This window comes from Haliaeetus leucocephalus, unplaced genomic scaffold (genome assembly GCF_000737465.1).
Source record: "Haliaeetus leucocephalus isolate CR32 unplaced genomic scaffold, Haliaeetus_leucocephalus-4.0 Scaffold229, whole genome shotgun sequence".
Classification (NCBI taxonomy): Eukaryota; Metazoa; Chordata; class Aves; order Accipitriformes; family Accipitridae; genus Haliaeetus; species Haliaeetus leucocephalus.
Genome location: NW_010972665.1, coordinates 1,364,488 through 1,386,154, shown reverse-complemented (window position 1 = coordinate 1,386,154; position 21,667 = coordinate 1,364,488). Strand labels below are relative to the sequence as shown.

At 40.6% G+C, this 21,667-nt stretch overlaps 1 protein-coding gene across 1 annotated transcript in view; it reads left to right on the top strand.

Moving 5' to 3' along the window:
* Positions 1–21,667, top strand: part of SORBS1 (sorbin and SH3 domain containing 1) — a 177,966-nt gene that overhangs the window by 22,117 nt on the left and 134,182 nt on the right. The gene's annotated exons all lie outside the window — the stretch shown is intronic.

Below are 21,667 nucleotides of genomic sequence, written 5' to 3'. Positions count from 1 at the left end.
ATGGAAGTCTGAATATCTGTTATAAGTCCACTTTGGAAAGTTTGCTAGTTTATTCTAGTTTAAGTTATCTTTGAAGTGGCTTGGTGTGGAACCTCCATGTTTACTGGGTTTTTATTGTGACTGTTATGGGGCAAAGTGGTGCTAGATTACTGAGCAGGCTAAATGGCCAAGGATCAAATATAATGGAAGGGGTTGTGATGTCTGATTCCTAGGCTGTAAGTCTTTGAGACAGTACATTATGTATTTGGACAGTGGTTTTAGGTGCTGTGATAATACAAACAATGCATAACTCATTCCAGCTTTCATTACTGTCTAGAGACATGTGGAAGCAGGAGAAGAACCAAGTGTTAAAGAGTTAGAAATAAACATGAGCAGAAATTAAGATTGTGCAGTACCTGAAGCAAGTACAGGTGGATGAAGGGTAAACAAACTCAAACCATTAGAAATATGGATGTGCATCTTTAATGCCTAAATCCTCAAATGAATGTTGTCCTTCAAGATGGTCTTTCTCTTCTGTATGCAACAAAAGGTTGTGCTGTGGTCTAACTAGTCTGGTTCACTGCTTAACAGGCATCAAGTTGCCTGTGGGTAGGGATCTCGAATTAGTCCACAGTCCTCACAAATAGGATATTCAATGCTCAGACAAACACAGTATTTTGGTAAATGACATTGCAGGTTGAGAACAGAATAACTCCTGTGTATGTCTGTTGGGTGATGTGATCTGTACAGTGTAACAATCTGTCCATTTGACAGCATGCTTCAACTGTCCTAAATATTATGTTTATTTGTTTGGCAGGCATTATGCTTTCCTACTGAGAGCTCAAATGGTTCATTGGCAGTAGCAATTAATCTATAATAATCTACCTTGAACAGTTGGGTTTTTTTCGTTAAACACGAACTAAAATGATTTGTTGGGGAATCAGAATGAAAAGCCATTTAGATTTAAAACACTTAAAGCAAAATTGCTTTTCACACAAGTTCCTTTGCAATGTCTTTCTCTTTTCAGTGCTTTTTGTAGCACTATTCCCAGAGACATGAACGCACTAAGGAGAGACAGGGACTGTAAGATAAGAGTCTAAAGCCTGATCAGATACCTCAGTGTGAGCTGTGGGAAATGTGCGTATCATGGAAAAAACAGCTTTTAAAAAAGAACACCACCAGCAAAAAAAAGCCCTATTGTTGTGAAGATCTGTGGATATTATTCTTTGTGTAGTGCCAAGAACAAGATCCAGACTCAGGAAGTGGTATTTAACTTTATTTGTTATCTTAAAGTCCATGATCTCTTCTGTGTAGAGACAGAGTCAAAGGAAAAGAGGCTAATTTTCTCAGTAGCTTACAGACTTCTCCAAGACCTGTTTTCCCCAGGTCATTTAATTTAACTGTGCTTTGACTACTAAAAGCAAAATGATAAACTGTCTTTTACTGCAGCCTGGATGTCTACAAAGGGTGGTAAGGTTGAAAGGGTGTTGTATCTCCTATTTCCATATACCTACATTTGATGGATATAGCACCTCATAGTTAGGAAGAAAAACTGGAACTATGTTTTAACTATTGTACCAAACGAAGATGAAGACCCAATTGCATCACTGGCCTGTCTGTCTGTCAGCCTTTTTGCTAGGTCTGCGTAATTTATATGGATTTTACATGGCATGGTGAAACATTATAAGGTCAAATTCAGATCTCCTGGTAGAGCTGTTCCTGCAAGTGACCCCCAAGTTCTTGGATCTGATTCCATGGATCTGAAGAAGCAGGCAAGTTTAATTAGGAGAAGTTTTCTGTCACTGTGTCTCCTTGTAAAGAGCACTACCTAGATGCATTTCAGGTTTCCATCGTTAATTTGAGTTTCAGCCAAAGTTAACATTGCCAGAATTTCTTCTGTGGGATGTCAGGAACTGTATCTAATGAACTAGTCAGAGCATCAGTATATTGATACATTTCTGCCCTCAGCACTCCATCATATTGGATCTCAGCAGTCTGTAGCAAGGTTGCTTCCATTGTACACTGGGCTGAGTGTGTCTATAAGGGATTCTTACTACAAATTAAGCGTAAATAAGCTAAGTGAGCGCTAATAAAGACACTGGGCTGGCATCTCAGCTAGAGTAAAATCTACCTAGTGCCGTGTTTGAGGAAGTTCCTATAAAAATACGGGTTTCTCCTTCTTCGATGTAGGTATAGATGCATCAAGCTGCTTTGTACTTTAGTTGGTTGTCTTTTATGTATTGTTCTTCCAGTTTCTCTGGAACCACTTATTCAAGTTTTGATCAGTAACTGTCAATGAGTAGTGTGTTATGTTATGACTTTAGGCAATGAATAACTTATAGTATGTAGCCTAAGAGGTTTTAGTATATAGGCAGCTACTAATTGCAACTGAACAGGAGACTATTTTATTATTTGTGTTACAGTAGTGCTGGTAGGACACGGTTAGGACTACAGCCTCCATTTCTCAGGCTCTAAACAAAAGTAAATTTAGTTCTTGCCCCAAAAAGCTTACAGTTCAACCAGATGTTGTAGTGCAAACACATTTTATCTGTGGTCAAATGAAAGTATCTTTGTTTATCTGCCTAGCTGAAGAATCATATAATGAAGTGTAAGCTTGAGAAGAAGTGGAAAGCAATTTTCACTTAGCCTAAAACAATACTGTGTAATTCTTCCTTATGACATTATTGAGCGGTTTCTTGCACTCTTAAACTGTAGTAATGGCTGCTACTGAACCTCAGTTTATCCAGTTTTAGCTCAGACCTCTTTCAGTTCATTTATTCTCACTTTATTTGACATCTGCATCCTGAATCTATCTACCTGTCAACCATCAACAACAAAGTTGTTCTTAAAGTAAAATGTTGTATCAGTTCAGCAGTACTAACTCAGCAATGGAAGCTAGATGTATTGTGGGTTTGAAAAGAAAGAAAAAGAAGAAAATCAGACCCAAAACCCCCTCAAACAACAACTTAATTTGGAAGTCTTTCCTCATCTTGTTATCTTGGTTCAATTTGCGGTATATTTTGAGTGTACATGTTACAGTGTGTGCAGGGCCACCAGACAGATAAAATTATGGGTTGAAATATGGTTGTGTTATTAGAATCAATTTTGCATAGCATTTTTCAGCATCTCATTATGGGAAGAACATTTAATTACAGTCATGCATCAGATCTGTTTGACTTACACATGCCACAAAATATACATAAGTAAAACAGAATGATGACTTCAGGCATCAGGGCTCTGAGAACTTTCTGAGCAAGTGTAACATTCCAGATACTTGGTGCAACAGTATACACTGAAACAAATATTGTCAGGAGATACACAGGGCAGGTATTTTTTATATATTAAGTTCACGCAGCAAACCACATTAACTTCAGTGGGTTTCTTGGCAAATCACTAAACCTCTGTGATGATTTAAATAAAGAGGAAAAATACTTCGTCAGAATGGCAGAATTGTAATGTCCTAAGGGGTCAGGAAAAGGATATAAATGCTGTTTAATATTGTGGTTTGTTGTACTGTTACAGTAACTTCTTCATTGTCATTAAAATTTGGTTATATCTATCTAGCAAAATGCTAAACATTTCTGTAGGGAATATGTTGTCCTTCTAACATTGAAGAAGCTTGTTTGGGTTTTTTGTGTTGATTTCTTTTTTTTAATGGCATAGCTGAGTCAGTTGTGGTTTACATCCTGTGAAAGGGCTGAAGCCTTTTTATATGAAATATTGAACAGTAAATGCCTCTTTTATTCAAATCATCCCAAAGCAAAACATGGGAATATTCTAACTCTGATGGACTCCTTCCAAGAAAGAGATAAAATAGCAGTTTAAAAAACCAAAAAACCCAAATGACCCAAATTTTACTCCAGTTTGGGTAAACGCCCAATATCCCTCATCAGAGTGAACATTCTCAGCCAGTGCATGAAACCAAGAAATATTCTGATCATCAGAGCTCTTCATGTTAAACCTATAAATACTATCTAAAACTAAGATAATGTTGATGCACATTAAAGCATGTTACAGTTTGGTTCCAATGACTACGAGGTGTTGGAAGAATTCCAGTACAATATTTTTAGCAAGTCAAATTCTCTGAAATTGAAATGTGCTTCAGAGATAGCTCAACTTTGACAAAATGCTGACAGGATCCTAACTGCCAAACACATTTCCTGTTTGGGCGCCTGTCTGGTTCTTTGGTTGTCCGTTCTCTGGGATACCTTGTCGCGGAATCGCTACCTTGGGGAGATGCTGAGTGAACTGCGTCTGGGCTGCAGGTTCCAGGCTCCCAGAATCCCCAGTTGCCCTGGACAAGTGCTCTGCACCCTTTTGCAAAGAATGGATGAAGATTTGATACCCTTTGATTCTAAAGAAGTGGAAAAAATAATTCAAGATGGAAAAATTCCCCACACTTCAGAATTGCCTTTTTGTGCACTGTTCTAGAGCGTGCATTGTGTTGGCAAGTAGGTGGACAACTTAAGGTGTTCTGTTGATTTAGATTTAAGTTGCTGTCACTTTGCAGAATCAGGTATTACATTGCTGCAAGGTAGAAGATTAATGCTAGCCTTAAATTTTAGATGGGGAGTCGTGGTAGGAGATTAAATGACTTGTCCAAGTTATTCAGAAAGCTTCCTTCCAGGGAAGCTGAACTCAGCTCTTCAGCCTTCACCACAGGGTCACCCGGCTTTCCTTTGTGAAACAAAACCAATATGATCTTTGGCACTGCAACTTTCCACTCTCTTTGCTGCCAGTGGTCTCCGTGTATTTGATGGTGTCTTCAGTTGTAATGGAATTGGATCATTTTTCAAAATGGAACCACCTTCTTTACACTTGAAGGCTGACTCCAGGTGCCTGTGTGGGTGTGATGGTACAGTTTTGGGTGATGGTATGAACTGTAACTAAATTAGAAGCTCTGTTCCTGTGTTCTTCAGCTATAAAAATAGGGATCTTGTTATATGCTTTGGCTCAGGCACAAAATGCTCAAGAGGAGCATGTGGATGCAGTTGGGGAAGACTCTTACTTTCTTACACTAAAAAATGGTAAGCTTAAATCACCTTTTTCTTTATTATTGTATTTCTTATTTAGCTTTAACATAGCATGGCAAAACCAGGAAACATCTATAGAAGTTGCCGGCCTTATCTACAGTAGCATTTCCCTTCCCTCAGCTCAGTGCTCACAGTGATGATAGCTACTGTTTTTTTAACTGGTGCCTAGTGTCCTCTCACTGTCAGCATGCCTGGATTATTCGGTAGTCCAGCTGGTGGCCATGGGCCACTGGGGTTAGTAGGAATGCAGGCACAGCTGGTCTGGGACAACTCCCTGCATGCTTTAGTTTGTGAACATTTCTGATGGCCTCCAGTATGTGGTAGAAAGGATATAGCAGTTAAAAGGTATCTTTCATTATCATAGACTAATTAGGGCTGTCCTAAATTCCTGAGGGAATATGTAGTAATACCTGGTAGTTACAGAAAGTTGAAACCAGGCAGTAGTTATTAGGCTGTGGAGGAGAAAATGTACTTGTTTCTGCTCCCCTGTCCTTTAGCTCCTTCTTATATCTTAACAAAATGTAACCTGGATGAAAAACAAAGCTGGGAAAAAAAAAAAAGAAAAATCATTCTCCGTTCTTTGGAACCTGTACGCTTGGCCCCTAAAGGAGGCTAGAAGTGTTTTCTTTCTTGCTGTGGAAGTGTAATTACATGGCAGCCTTGCTTTTTAAAATTCAGAGATTTTTTTTTCCTCCTTTTCTCCTTCCTTTTTGTTTTATTTCTCACTTACATCGCTGAGGCTGGTGCTATTTTGCCTGCATCTCTAGAGTGAAAACAGGCTTTGTCTTCATGAGCTTCTAATCGGAAGTGATGACAAGCCCTTGAATGGAGCACCGTTGCCCTTGTCCTCATGAAATATTTTATCCTTTCTGATTATCATTGGGCATGCAACTGTAATAAAGGCCAGTTTCTGCCACTGGATATGTGTAGAAGTTGATCCCTGTTGTCTTTGTTCAGGAACACCTCATAGTGACATCTGTGGCTGTGCTGAACATGATTTCCTCCATTTCATGGGAACAAGATGATTTTTGTGCATTATTAAAAGGGCCTAATAAGTTTCCTGGGGAGAGACTGTGAAGTGCAGTGTATAACAGTATTTATGTAATTAACTCCTTGGGATTTTAATGAAAAATACTGCTATTTTGCAACCATAATTTTCATCTTCTAGCAGCCTCAGAGTAACAAGGAAACTGTAAATTGCAGAGAGTCCCTAAGCTGTTGTCCCTGCTAGGAAAGGTGGACAATTTTGCTGTCTTGAAGTGATGATTAGCTGGGATCTAATTGTGATATTAGCATATAATCACAAGCGTTCTGTGTAATGTTATCAAACTGTCATTCCAAGTGTCCTGGTTTCAGCTGGGATAGAGTTAACTGTCTTCCTAGTAGCTGGTACAGTGTTATGTTTTGAGTTCAGTATGTGAAGAATGTTGATAACACACTGATGTTTTCAGTTGTTGCTAAGTAATGTTTAGACTATAGTCAAGGATTTTTCAGCTTCTCATGCCCAGCCAGCAAGAAAACTGGAGGGGCACAAGAAGTTGGCACAGGACAGAGCCAGAGCACCTGACCCAAACTGGCCAACAGGGTATTCCATACCATGTGACGTCCCATTTAGTATAGGAACTGGGAAGTGGGGGCAGGGATTCGCCGCTCGGGGACTGGCTGGGTGTCGGTCGGCGGGTGGTGAGCAATTGCCCTGCGCATCATTTGTACATTCCAATCCTTTTATTACTACTGTTGTCATTTTATTAGTGTTATCATTATCATTATTAGTTTCTTCTTTTCTGTTCTATTAAACTGTTCTTATCTCAACCCACGAGTTTGGTTTTTTTTTTTCCCCGATTTTCCCCCCCATCCCACTGGATGGGGGGGGAGTGAGTGAGCGGCTGCGTGGTGCTTAGTTGCTGGCTGGGGGTAAACAACGACACCAAGGGTGAGGGGTAGTAAGAAATTTACTTTTTTTACTCCTGAATTTTTTATTTGAGAAGACATGAAGGAGATTCAGAAAACAAGCAGCAAGAGGTGGAACAAAGTATGTGTGTTGCCTCTGACTTCCCACTACACCCCCTCCTGTGTAGAATTAGGTCAGATACCAGGTCAGGTACTAGGCACTCCAAATGGACTGACTTCTTGAGCTTTCACTCTACTTTTCAGCCTGGACTGCTGGCTTTGTCTGAGCTGTCTGTTGCTGTGGCTACGCTGCTATCCATACCTGAGATAGCAAAGCGAATGGTGTCCTACGCTTGACAGTTGCAGTAATGACTGAAGGTTGTATGTACTTCCAACTCCCTCTTCTTTGATCTTCAGAAATGTAATCTGCAGGAATGTTGTACCTCCATACTGTAGCCACTCCTGAATGCCCTATCCCTTTGTGTGGGACATGATTTGTCCTTTACATAATAGGGTTGAGCTGAATGTAGTGCCCTTGACCTGACTTAGTTTAGCACTATGTAAACCAACTGAACAAAGGTCCATCTGTCCTCCAAACCCAACCCCACCAAAAGTATAAGTTTCTGCGATGCCCAGAGACTGGCAAAATCATCTTCATTCTGTAGCTTGTCTCTGGTGTGGGATCCCCAGCTCTCTCCAGGGACCTGAACATGGTGTATTTTCCTACTGTGCTGTTCTCATGACAGCACGGTTTATGTATGGGGAAACTAACACAAGCTGTAACAGTCTACTTGATAGTAGGTAACAGACAGTTTGCAGTTGTCTCTTAAAAGACCTCTTGCATTTGGCTTCATTACAGAAGAGAGTAAACGAAGATGAAGGGCAGAGCTAGTTGTTGGTGAACGAGGAGGGTAGTCAGGGCTCTCTGGAAATGGGCTGTGTGGATCACAGGCTGACAGAGCCAGAGCAGCCAGCTGAGGAGAGTTGCAGTCAGGTAGAACATAAATTGTTTCAGTGGAGGTTGGTATAAAGTCCTAAGCAGACCTGACCAGGAAATCTTTACGGGTCTTACGTTATGCCTTGTACACAGTGATTACTTTATCTCATACATTTTTTCAAATGCTCTGTGCAGTTCAGTCCAGGATGTTTTTCCTTCAGACCCAAGTTTTCAGGGGGGTCACACACCATATGGTGACAATGGGTAGCCTAGGTCCTTTTGGTCCTAAGAGAATTTCTGGGAGAGTTTCTCAAGTGAATGGTTTACTGTCTTTTGCCCTGTTCCTTCTCCAACAGAGCAGAAAGAATCTAGTGACCTCAAAGCTAATGCACTCCAGTGTCTCTGGATGGAGACAGTGACAGTTTTAGCAGTGTAGTTTTGGAACATTATTCTCCCTTTCATTTCCAACATTTTTGGGGATGCTTCTAGCAGAAATCATGACCTTAGAAGCATCTGCTGGAAACTAGTCCCTCCAGACACACTGGAGAGATGAGTTTTCTTCTTTATGCCATGGTGCCTCCCATGAAGATGAAGCAGTTTCCTGTGCATACATAAATGGAAAGCATGTCATATTCTGGCTAATTGTGAACCTTTATCTGTATTGTCTTAATCAGACCACTGAAGTTCTTCTGTTTATTAAGCTGTCTCATAGTCTGTGGCTACTGTTATGTGTCAGAAGGTTTAAGAACAAGTTTCACTGTGTCATTTAACATCTGAAACTTTCAAAAATTCTTCTATAGTGAAAAAAAACTATTTGGCTTATTTCCTTACATTATTGCAGTCTTTTCTTCCCAAATCTCTTGCTCATACAAATATAAGCTTTCTCAGCTGAGTATCCTGGTGGTGTGAATGTAAGGACTCTGCATTATCCTGGCATATAATTAATAAGATTTGTTGAAGTGACAAATAATTGACTCTGCACTGAGGTGGACAAAGAAGTTTGTCAGTTCTTGGCATTGGTGGATTTCCATTGCATGGGGTGAAGAGTCAAATCTGCAAGTTTACGATCTGGATCATATGGTCCGTACAGTACTCCTGTGGTGTGTTTGTATTGAAGATTGTTTTATCTGAAACAGTTTAAGGAATTAGATGAGTTACAGCACCTCAGGTATTAATGATATTACATCTCATTCTTAATTACACTACTGTAAGTTTAGAGTAATACTATTTAGAGGGAAGGTGTTGGATCCAGTGTAATGAAGATCAAAAGCTTTTGTAGGATCTATAGCTAAGAGAAACTCAGGTATTTGAGGGTTTGAAATTCTGGTGTTGGCAAATAAAAGCAGAAAGAGGAGAAGTAAAATTATGTGTTAGTATTGGTATTATGGTATTACACTATAAACTGGTGTAATGCCATTGACTCCAGAAGGTACTCTCACTGTACTCGTTGAGGATCTGGTCTTTTGAACCTATACTCCAATTAATGCTGTTAATATCATACTAAGTTATCTTAAATACTAAAAGTGTTCTCTTCATTTTCCATATGGTACCCTGGATATGATGGGAACTTGCCCAGTCAATTTTTGGCTGATAACAATCTGGTTATAAAAGGTTTAAAATCCTCTCCTCCTACATTCATGTTCTGCTTTGGCCTTGTTTCTTCACAATTGTATGCCTCTGATTATTTTAGCTGTCATGTGCTCAGTATTTGATGCTTTGCACAGTAGAACTGGAATAAACTGGCTGTGCTATAAGATGTTCAGTGTATACTTAAGTCGATGACCATTTAGCTGTCTCATTTCCTTAGCAAGATTTTAAAGATTAATCATGCGGAGTGGTGTAAGCCAAGGAAAAGATAGTTGAAATAGATCAGAAATTAACTGTTTTTCTTCATGGTGTTTTGCTTGGACTCAATATTTTGATAATGGTGCAGAATTCACAACCACCACAATGACTTGTTTGTGTGCCTGAAATTTGGATGAGCAGTGATAGAGCGATTCTCAAATATGCAAGGCTAAATTTGCTGAGCCCATTTCTCGGTCTTTGATGAGACTGCAGTAAGTCAAATGTTTAATACCAGTGGCAGAAGTGGATGTTTCCCTGGGGGGTTGGAGGGGTGGCTGCTCAGTTGATAAACCCCAGACAGAGGCTAACGAGCCACTGTAGTATAGACTTCCAAGCAGCTAAATCAATGGCCTCCTTCATGTCGGGGAGATTGCTGTTGGGGTCTGCATTATGAGAAAGAGCTCCTGTTTTTTTCAGTTTAGCAGCATGGGGGAGAGAGGGAAAGCTTTAAAACATCTAGGGGAAGTGTTTTGTTTTCAAGTACTCTTAAGTACAAATGTATTCTTAAAAATCTTTGCCATTGGAGTTTGGTTTTTAACTGTTTTCATTGTCATATTACCAATTTTATGAGAATCATTTTGTAGCCTGATTTTTATATTAAAAATCAAGGAGTGGCCTCAACACCAACACATTATTGCCTGTGTAAAAAACAACAAAACAAGACCCCCAAACCCCCACCAAAACGACCCCCCCAACCTCACCAAAACCCAAGCACCCCCACTTAAAGCAACCTCCCCCCGCCAACTTTATTGCTTGTATCAAAAGGCCATTATATGGTCTCTCTTTCCTTCCTTCAGAGAAACAGGTATAGACACTGCTGTAGGATGCCTCTTAATGAGTCATGATTCACTCTTGCAGCTGATTTACTAATTCTAAAATAGGGGTGAGAGTTGGGAATGGGTTCTGCTCTCTTTCTCTCTGAGATTGGTGTATTCTGTTTTGTTTTGTTTTTCTGACAGGCAATCAATCAGTTGTAGCTGAGTAGCTCCAAGTGGGTGAATCATGGGATCAACTAAACTTGAGGACGAGGGTTTAGACTGTAGTTTATAGAGTTTGTTTACTTGCTTAGTAATACAGGAAGGAAGGACTGGGGAAATTTTGACCTTACGTGGTGTGGATTTGACTGTATTTTGGGGAGAGACAGCATGTCATGTGCATGCTGGCTGCTTATAATCTGAACACTATGCGTTTAAACCCTGAGTGGAAGAGATGTCTGGGAGGACTCTCTGAAGCTCAGTGAGGACTGGATCGCCTGTATGCAGCTTAAGACAAATCCTTAGAAAAGATTACCTAGTCACTGTGCAGGGGAACAGGCCTTTGTTGGGCCGTGTTTCTCAACAGTTATTCCTTGACTGAGTAAATAGGCCCTTTGAACAAGTACCAGATTTGACAACTGAAATAGTGTTTTTCATGCTTTCAGGCTCAAGCACAAACTCAAGCCCTCGAACTTGCATCTGAGAAGATATCAGCAATCAGTCGTGTTTCCTAAATGAATGGGGTTTGTGTTCCGTGCTGTTGTAGCTCTCCAACTATCCTCTATACCTCCTTGGTTCCATATACATTTTCAGTTACTTTCTTGGACCTCTTTTTATTGCTTGGTCCTTTATACACCAGCATGAAGAGAATATTAAATTCTGCCACTCTGATAGGGTGTCATTTTCATCTTTAATTACATAAACTCTTTCTATATGATTAGTCAATTATTTGTATTGTAATAGAGTCTAGACTTGTCTCAGTCATGAGTCAAGGTCTCCTACTCCTAGTATTTTCACAAATGCAAAACAGAGAGACTGTATTGCCCATAAGAAAGACCTGAGACCTACTTTGACCTATCCTGCTTTTCATGTAGAACTAATATGAAATTACTATAAGGTACAGTTCCATCGGTTTTGAAAGCGGATTATAGTGCTAGCATCTGAGAGTCAGAAAAGGCATAAAGTGTGTCTGCTTCACCACTTAGTTATTCAATATCGCAGCTGGAGATGGGGGAGGCCATAGGCAATGTACTATCCCCGGGTGACACAAAAGATTTCATTTGCCTGGGGCTGCCTCAAGCTGTCACAGGTGTTCTTTCATTTACAATAGCTCCCTTAAAATATAAATGACTGCATTTATTACATCAGCTCTTTTTCCTTCTTTGGAATACCCCAGCTAAAGTTACATTACACATAACAAATGTTCTTGCTCCCTTGAGAATTAGTTTAATTACTGATGTAGGTGGGTAAAGGATCTATCGTGTCTGAGACATTAATTTTACCATGCTTTAATTAAGAGGTCAAGTGTGAAAGGCTGCAGAATACCTCCCACTTAAAGATGCTGAATAGAATGGTGGGGGATAGGAGGCACTGATACGATGATGTTTTTACTGTCTGTAGGAGTATCGACTTTCCTTCTGCATCTCATTACAATGAGGCTGGCATCTGGAAATACGTGCTAACTTTTATTCACTCATTGTGTTTTCTAACTTTAAAGGCTTTTTCTGTCCAGAGTCTTTGAAGCACCAAACCAGCATGTCTCTCCTTTCAAAGATGAGGGTCATGCCTAGGTACAGGTGATTTCCATTAGAAATGTCAGGACCACATCCTCTTGCCCAATGTGTTTGAAGAACAGGGCTGTGACTATCCTATGCCACTGTGCTCTGGCACAAGGGAGGATGTGGAGTGCATGTCCACCAGAGGACAACAGGAGCTATCATCTCTGAACACCCAGTTGTTTCCTCCTTATGTCTCACTGTGAGTGTGGGCAAGATTCCTTTCAGCATTTAATTTGAAAGTGTTGTTTCTAGCTAACTCAAAAAACAAGGAAATGGACTTGGAAAACATTCGGGAAGAAGATTGGGCAGGCAGAAGGAAGGAGTGTCTCATAACAAGATTAGAGAAAAGTATATTGTAAGAACACCTTGCAGTAGGGTGGCCAAACATTGCTGACTGAGCTTGTTATGTTTGCCCTTGCAGCTGGAGCAGCAATGGCGTATATAAAAGCAGGCGTTCACTGGCCAACGTTTGAAGGTTTTCTTGAGATCGACCCGTTGCGCTTTCAGGACTAAGTGACCAAATAAAGCAATACTGTTGCTCTCCAAACAGCTGTAAGGAGGACAGTTTGTGATTTTTATTAACATCTTTTTCATTGCTTACTGTCTATGTGAATTGCTGATTCATTAAGATGTTCTTGTGATGTGTGATACAGAAAGTTTCTTTTCAGAAACTTTTCTCCTTTTTCTTGTATTTTCTGTTGCTGTTTTCTCCTTTCTGTGGTGATCTCTTTCTTTTAAAGGATAGTAACAGTTCAGCTATGCCACTGCCTTCCTCCACAACCCTGGAGGAACACTGGTGTAATACTGGAAAAACACAGAGTTAAATATTAACACATACTACTGAATGTTCCCACTGAAAAAATCAGGAACATTTCCAGGCAGTGAAAGCAGACTTTCCTTTCCTGTAGTTAAGTTTTGCTGCTTAACTTTTAAAACTACAGCTTGCTTGGTCATTTTAACATGGTTAAAAATTAGAAATTGGGAGTCCTCTGTTTCTTAAGTGCTCTCGCCCAGGCTGCTTCTCCTTTCCAGGCAGTAGACTTAGGGGAAGAATCTCATGTGGTGAATTAGTGCTGAAATGTATAATAAGTTTTTTCAAGGTAAGAGGTTGATTTCCTGGCCCCCCCCCCCACTTTGGCTTGGAAATGGAAGTTTCATTGCTTGCTCCTTTAGTCAAAAAGGCAATGTTAATAAATGTGATTTGATATTCATGCTACAGTAACTTCTTAAGGCATACTCAGAATTGGGGTTCCTCTTGGGTTATGAAGATACATAGTTGCCCCCATTTTTATTAGCTAAGGACCTTATCAGCTAAGGCTGCAAATGCGGCATTTTCTTCTGCTGACTTGAAATGTCACCACCCAGTCTCTGCTGAGATAAAAAGGAGCACAAAGGAAATAGTTTTGATGAAGAGGAGTCTTTCACTCTAAACAGTTTGATGTATTCAGAACACGTATTTATTCTGTCTTGCTGGTTGTCTCAGGTGTCGAGACTTCTGCCTCAGTGCACCGGGAATCCCTGCTGAAGGTGTTAAAGCTCTAATCTTTGCAGAGCAGCTCAGATATCAGCTGTGGTGAAGCAGGAGCAGTAAAGCCTATGACCCTGAACTGAAAAGGCTAGATGGGTTAATGTAATGTTTGTGGGGTGATATTGCTGAAGCTTCTCTCTGTATGTAAAAACTATGCATGATGATATGGACTTAATCTTTCAGAAATAGAATTATGGTTTTTGTTTTAATTCCAATTACATGCATTTGTGCAATAGCATCCTAAAGCGAGAGAGGTCTTGGCGTTTGCATGAGGCACGTGCTTCTGCCCACAAACAGCCAGTAAGATAAGTCAATAAAAACAAGCCATGCAAGGCATGAATTGCTTAGAGGTGGAAGAGACCTATTAGGCTATCTAGCCCTCCCGCATGTCAGTGAAGAATTGCTTCAACTGGATTTGCTTTAGAGGTCAGATGAATAGCTGAGTAAAACACAGGATCACGTTTTCTGTATGATATGGTGGAAGGCCACCTATGCTTCGATTTTTTACACGTGTGTCTAGCTTTGAACCTCGTAAGCAGCAATATCCCAGAGAAATTTTTTCCAGGCTGTTTTATTTAAAGTATAACAATGGTCTGAACAGAAACCATTCTGATTGCACAGATGTGTAGTTTTGCTTTGTGGGGTGATTTTTATCTCATCAAAGGAGAACAAGAAGAAAAGGCAAAAATCTGTGAGTATGGCTATCTATGAGTGTGTGTGTGTGTGTGTGTGACAGAGCAAGCGGTCTGTCCATGTTATATCAATCTCACAATCATGTTGTGAGAATAAAATGGCTACTCTGCCTGACTGTAGGGAGGGAATTTTACAAAGGCAACACATTGCAAAGAGAACAAAGGCCTCACTGCGTTATGGCTGTGTGCGACACACTGTTAACGCTAAAGCAAGCTACCATTTCCTATTAAAGTAGTGTCTCGTGTGTTCATGAAACAGAGGCTGTAATGCAAAGTGATTTAGCTCACTGGGAGCTGATGCATCTAGTTCTGGCATGGACATGGGAGGTCTCTGTGGTCAAAAAGACAGAAAAACATGTTGGTGCTGGTGTTTTAAGCAGCTTCATCTGGTGACTGGTCGGGGAATTGCAGGCACATTTGTTTAATTGCATTAATTTCTTGCATTATTCCCCTTTTGTCTGTTATTGTTTCCTTACCAGTATTTGTATTTGAATAGAAAAAGAGCTCTGTGGTAAATTATGTGCATGTCCCACTTCTTTCCAGGCCTGGCATGTTTATATATACAAAGAATTATGGAGGAACTAAAGAGAGGACCAAAGAAGTTCAGAAATTCTTTGGAAAAGCTTGTCAGATTTTTAATTAATGGGCATATAGCAGAGGGAGTGAAATCTGTTGCTCAATACCATAATAGGCAGTGCAGTGCTTCTGCCTCTCTCTGTCATCCTTAACAGATGGATTTATTTTTGGTAATGAGACATTTATCTCCTTTGCATCTATTAAAAGCCAGTTCTAGTGTCAAAAATCAGTTGGAAATAACATGAAGAAGTTTAATGGCGAAATGTGTTTCTTTTGGATGCTTGTCACAGCTCCATCAAATCCTGGGGATCCTTTTTCACTTTATTTTGGTGTATTTTTTCCTTGCTGCAACTTGCTTTTCTGGATGATTTAGGTGTTTTTCTGACAGCACCAAATAATGGTGTGAATATTTATATGTGTAAACAGGCTTAATGAAATTATTTTCAGGGCAATAATTAATATACTGTTGGTATAAATAATTGTTTTTCAACACTTTTCTGTGTGTGGACCCTTTAGGACTTCTTGTTAGCTGCAGATCCCTGCCTACCTGACTTAAGCTGATTGAAAGCAGACTTGCTTTTCTTCATGGGCATCCTTGAAGCAGTCCACAGAAAACCGTGTGTGAGAGTGGCAGCCTGGTTGAACTGACTTGGTGGCATAGAGAAGGAGTTCACACAGAAGTAGTTGTGGTAAAAGAATGCCATTAGTCAAAAAGTGGGCTCTGCATGTATTTCTGGTCCTGATGCAGTTCAGTTAGGAAAGTATTTTCACACTAGTGGACTGAGTAATTAATGTCATACTTAAGCAGGTCAACAAGCAGATCACTTTCCTTAATCTGTCCATAGAGAAGCTTGTGTGGGCTCTAGATTAATGCAATGGGGGTTTTGTAGGCATTTGTTTTAAATCCTGTGGGATTTATTAGATGCCTTTTAATAGGTTTTCAAACTGTTCTATAGCATTCTGCAGGTGGGATGTAATTTTCCTAGCGAGATCTGAAGTGCTTGACAACTGGTGAAAAAACAACTGCCTTCTTTTAGGTTTGTAAATAAGATTTCTTTAAAGAAGCTGTGTGGTGCCTCTGTGCACCTCCATTTTGGTAGCTATAAAAGAGGGGAAATGGCCAGGATATCAGAAAGGCTTACTGATCTGAAGTGACCTAGAAGCTTATTCCAGGAAGTTTATTTTCAGAAAGCGTTGAGTATTCATACTTTAAGAACCTTTTAAAGTATTTATGATTCACACTAGACACTCCTTTCAGTCTTAGTTGAAGCCCATCTCATAAAGGTGACATAAGACTAAATAGATTGATGCAAGGAATGTTTTGACTTTTAGCTGATAAAGTGCTAATTATAAGAACTGCAACCTGTCTAGTAACAGAACCACAGCTAACAAACATTGAAAGGTTACTATTCCAGAAGAGTTACATCATCCAGCTCCATGGATGAAACATCTTTTCCGTGGAAGAAATTGCATCCTACATGGAAGGGATTCTCTTCTGTACTGTACCAATCCTACAATTGTCCTTACCTACCCATTTCCTTTCACTCTTCCGTTCTTCCACAGAAGGTATTCTCCTCATTTGGCTCCTGCTGCAGTCCCTATGTCTATGTACTATAACAATGCTACCTTTTCTTCCCCCTGTTCTCCTACACATGCTTTTGAACAGCTCCAGTTGCTAGGATTACAGTCCTCATAAGGCTACAGGGGAGGAAAAAAGTGTCCCTTCATCATCAGCTTCCTTTTGCAATCTTTCTTTGCATTAAGTCATTTTTTCCAAAAGCATGTTTGTTTTAAGACCTTTTCACAGCAACGCTGCTGCCATGGCTGCACTCCTTGATGCTCTTCCTGGCTTTTTGTTTAAAAAGGCATGGAAAGTCAGTGACTAAGTTGGGGAAAATTATTTCATTTCATTGTATACTGTGAGTTAAACCTTCAGTAACTTGCACAGGGACTACTTTCAATCATGATGAAAAGGGACAAGTGCTCCAAAATGGCAGAGGCAGTGACACTTTGTTATGTTCCCTCTCCTTCCTCCCTTCTCCCCTGCACTCAGGTTTTACAGATGTGGATGCTGACTCTGTGATGCATCATGTACACTGCAGAACTGGGCATGTTTCTCCTTCACAGGAGGTGTGTGGAAAATTACAGCCTTCACATTCTTTCAAGTGGCACAGCAGCCATCCTTTGATGTGCCACGCTAATTTTTGCAGGCAAGAATTGACACTTAGACTCTTGTGGGCAGAAGGATGGATATATGTGCTCTTTGTTTTATAATAAACAGGTGCGTCTGTACAGTGTGAGCACTGATTATTTTTATTATTTTATTATTTTTTTTTACACATGGATCCTGTTTGTCAGCATGCTTGAGCTACAGAGTTCAGCTCAAGAAAGTTTCAGTGCTTATTCCAGACATCTTACCATAGCATTTCCCTGAAAGGGTTTAAAAAGTGCAGTCATTCCAGAGTCTATGTAAAACCTTAAGTTTGAAATGCCTTCACAGTGCTCAAAATAGTACAACATAGTACCAAGTTCTCTGGAGCCCACTGGACCTGTTTCACAAGGCAGGAGCTTATTTTGGAAGAATCTGTGTTCCCATGTTGTGTTAACACTTTGCCTGAGATATTCAGGAGTGAGCTGTTTAATAATAATGCTACAGTTGAATGGTCCCTCTCAATCAAAAGACCTGGTATGCAGCTACAATGAAGAGTGAAGTTTTGAACAGCCTGGCACTGATCTCTGCATCCCAGCAGCCTGGCTGATCCCCGCATTGTCTTCAGCACCCCGTGAGAGTGGGCACTGCTGAAGTCCTGCCTCTGTATCTCTGAGCCATGTGCTCTGGGGAAGGGAAGGGCAAGGGACAGGAAGACACATCGTCCACCTGAAGATACGATGTCGTTAGAGAGGGACAGGAATTCAGCAGTTGACACTCAATGCAGTAAATTCAGGACAATATTCACTCCACCAAAATCAAAGAAGAACAGGGAAATGTTCTTACCCTTTGTCACAGAATAGCTCATATTAGGGTACAAAACATCTCTGTTTAAGCATCCTCCTGGGTTTTGCATACAGGAGACTGTCCAGATTTGTCGGATATGTTCTCTCTGCCAGGTCTTCTAACTTGTTTCTACTTAAATGGTTAACAGGTGTGGCAGAAGTATCAGCTGGGAAGTTGAACAGAGCATGAGTGAACAGTAAAAAGCTTATGGTGAGCAGCAGTTAAGAGGCACTGCAAAGGGTGGTTTGGGAGGAGGCAATGGAGTGAAATAGTTATGAATGAGATTTCTGCATGAGATGCAGGGAAGGTTGCCCAGAATATCTCCTTCTACCTCCAGCAACTTCCAGTATCACAGAACCTTTATTGATGGTATGTAGGATATGTACTTTTGCTACTCCTACCTGGATATCCAAACATTTCACCCTTGTAAGTAATTTAGAAAATTTACTTGAGCCCTAAAATAGTGCCTCAGTCAGAACATATATTCTGTACATTTTGCATACTACTTAATTTGAAAGTTAATAATTCAGATACTCTACTCTCATCTTGCTCAAGCTGTTTGGGAGCTGCATGGCTGCCACCTAACCAAAAGTTAGACCATTGTGCTTGCCAGAAAGGAAATCTGTGCATTTTTCGCCCTCACCAGACCATTTTGCAGGGAGCGGCTGGCATCCTGGATACTGTTTCTTCAAGCTGTAAATCAGCAGTTTAAAAGCAGAATTTCATTCTGTTAGGAATGTAGTTGCAATGTGTGCCTGATCCTCAGGGATATCCATAGGAAGCATGTGTTAGTGATTGCACTTAATTGGACTCTCAAAGAATTTCTCTTCCATTGCAAATCAATGGAAACAACAGTCCTTTGGTACTCTGAAGTAACATCAGATAAGAATGGTTCATGTCAGAGTTACTTACCTAATGGCAACATATACTATTACTGCTATTCATAATAGTGTTTGCTCCAGTATACTTAGGCATTTTGCTGTCTTGTGGTGTATGGAAAGTCCATGATTTTCCTTGAGCAACGTTGCTGGAATCAGGGTATATGTCTCTCACTTACTGTTCTCAGCCTTTGACTCTAGCAAAAAACATCCAGGACTTTTTTTGGAAAGAGGTCTGACTTTGTTTTGTTTAGTTTCTGTTTTCAGAGGCATTTATTTGTGCAGTGTGGTTAAGGGTAGGGCATGATTTGAGTCCAAAAGTTTTTGTGCAGGTAAACAATCCAAGTTTGACACATTACAGGAAAGCTGTAGTCAGCATTTGCCCCTCATAAATGAATACAGCGGAAGAAAAAGTGTTAACCTCTGTGTTTTCCATAACAGCACCAGCATTAGAGCATAAGATATGCATTGGATAGGGGATTTGATCCGGAGTAAGTATAGGATAGAAAGGGAAGATAACAGCTGTGCCATTGCTAGTGTGCCTCTCTTTTTTCTTTATTAGAGTTCGTCTATAGGTACGTCAGCACATCATAGCACACAAATCGGGTAGAACAGTGTTACTCTTCCTGCTTTACAGACCGTGAGTGAGCAATTAAGAGCTGAATGCCACAGGAAGACAGGCAGCTGGGTTAGGCACGCAGGCAAAATGTCTCAGCTAGTGAAAGGGGCTTTAGGGTGTCAATGGTACCACATGATATCCGATTGGTATACCGAACAGTGTTATGGCATGTTTACGGGTTGCACTAGCCAGTGTGGTGGGCTTGATCTGTTGACTCTTGAGGTCAGTGAGGCTCAAAAGCTGAGGAGATGGGCTGAAGAGGGATGAGGTATTCTAGAGCCCTAGTCCTTACTTCTGGGTTCAAGTAGCTGGTAAGGCGGCTTGCTTTCTGAGAGGGAGGAAAGTTGATGGCAATTTTACTTACTCCCTGGAGCAACATTGTGGGAAGGGAAAAATTCCTCACTGACTGAAGTACCCACAGGAACATATCAACACATGCGTAAATCTTGTGACTGAGAAAGGAACAATAGGATAGAAAAGCCCTGGTGTGCTGTGCATGTAGAGTAGAGCAGCTCCCCAGAAGGGCTTCTACTGCATAGAACGATGGACTAATATTTGATGTGAGGAGTTACCTGCCAGTGTAGGCAGGAGCCCTTGCCGGTCACAGAAGGTGTGTTGGAGAGGTGTTGGATTTTTCCCTCCTGCTTCAGGACTACAGCTGTCCTGACTCACACATCAAACTTCCAGGGTGAGAAAGGGAAGTTTGGACATGATGTATCCAGCTGAATGAATACTTCTCATCCTATAGTGCCCTCCCCAGTGGGGAGAAGCTGGTTTCCTCATCCAGAGGTACCTGCTGATCTACCATTTGAGAAGCAAAGAAAGAAGCACCTTCTTCTGTTTGAGAATAGACAGCTTTTCACTGAGAGTATACAGAACGTGTAAATGTTCCCTTATCAGGATCCAAATACAATGATGTTGCAAAACTGTGAGCTCTACCTGTCCTGAAGCTTTGTAGCATGGGGTGAAAGACAGCTTGGAGCATGGTCCCTGCTTGTGTCCTTCACACTGGGCTGGGAGAGTATGAGTTGAATTCTGCCACTTGCTGGTGTTTCTAATCACTTGTCCTTGGTGGTAGCAGCAGAGAATTAATTTCCCAGCTGCTATTGCCTGCTCTTGAAAACATGTAGAGAAGTGCCTCTTGCAGGTGGGGAGATTGGCAGGTGAGTTCCCATTGTATGGCCTTAATGAGGTGAGAAAAACCTAGATTTAACCTTCAGAGATCCTGAAACCGCATCTTCTAGAGGGCTTAGGTCTCACTGAAATACTCTAAATAGCTTTTGCAGAGCTGTCTTTCTGTGCAGCTCTGCTCCCAGTTGATTCTTAGGGAGACCTGGAAGAAGAGATAGGCAAAGACCAACCTTTTCAGGCAGGAGGAGGGATTTCCCTGAGAGACTGCAAAATGGAGAAGCAGCAGCAGCATAATGTCCGCAGGCAGGAGCTGGCTCTGTGGCACACCCACTGTACCCCTATATATAGGTATCCACAGGCTGTGTCCTTGGCAAGTAGGAAGACACATGACTAAATAGTGAAAGCCAAAGTTGTAAAGCAAACTTCTCTGTACATGAGAACTTTTGTCCTAGTCCTGACTCATGTAACTTTGTATTGAACACAACATAGTAAGAGTAGTGTTAGAACATTTGTATACATCAATCAAGCTATCATTTATGTGACAAGCTAGGAGAATTTAACTATTTACCAACTTCCATGGTATTTTTAGAATGTTTAGAACACTTGAAAAAATTCAAAGATGATGAGCAGAAGTTACTCTGTATGAGTTGCATACAGTGTTTTCGTATTTGGCTCTATTTTAACCTGTTATGGAATCTAGTACTTTCTTGTCATCAAGTGAGCCTGTGTCTGATGTATTAGATCCAAACATATTCCTGTCTCCAAATGCTAACAGCAGCACATTCAGTTCTCTGGATTTCAGCAGCTAAAGTGGGTGTTGCAGGAAGTTTGGCACTGTTTCTCTTTACAGAATAATAAACACAGCTGATGTTGCCTTGGGTTTCATACAGACATGGAGACTTTTGCCTCATAGAATCTGATTCATAGACAAATAGTGACTCTTAGCTTTAAAAGATAACAATGCTAGTTGAAGTAGTGGGCTAGAAATAATTGTCAAATTTTCTAGCAGACCCCAGGGTGGTGGTTTCTTT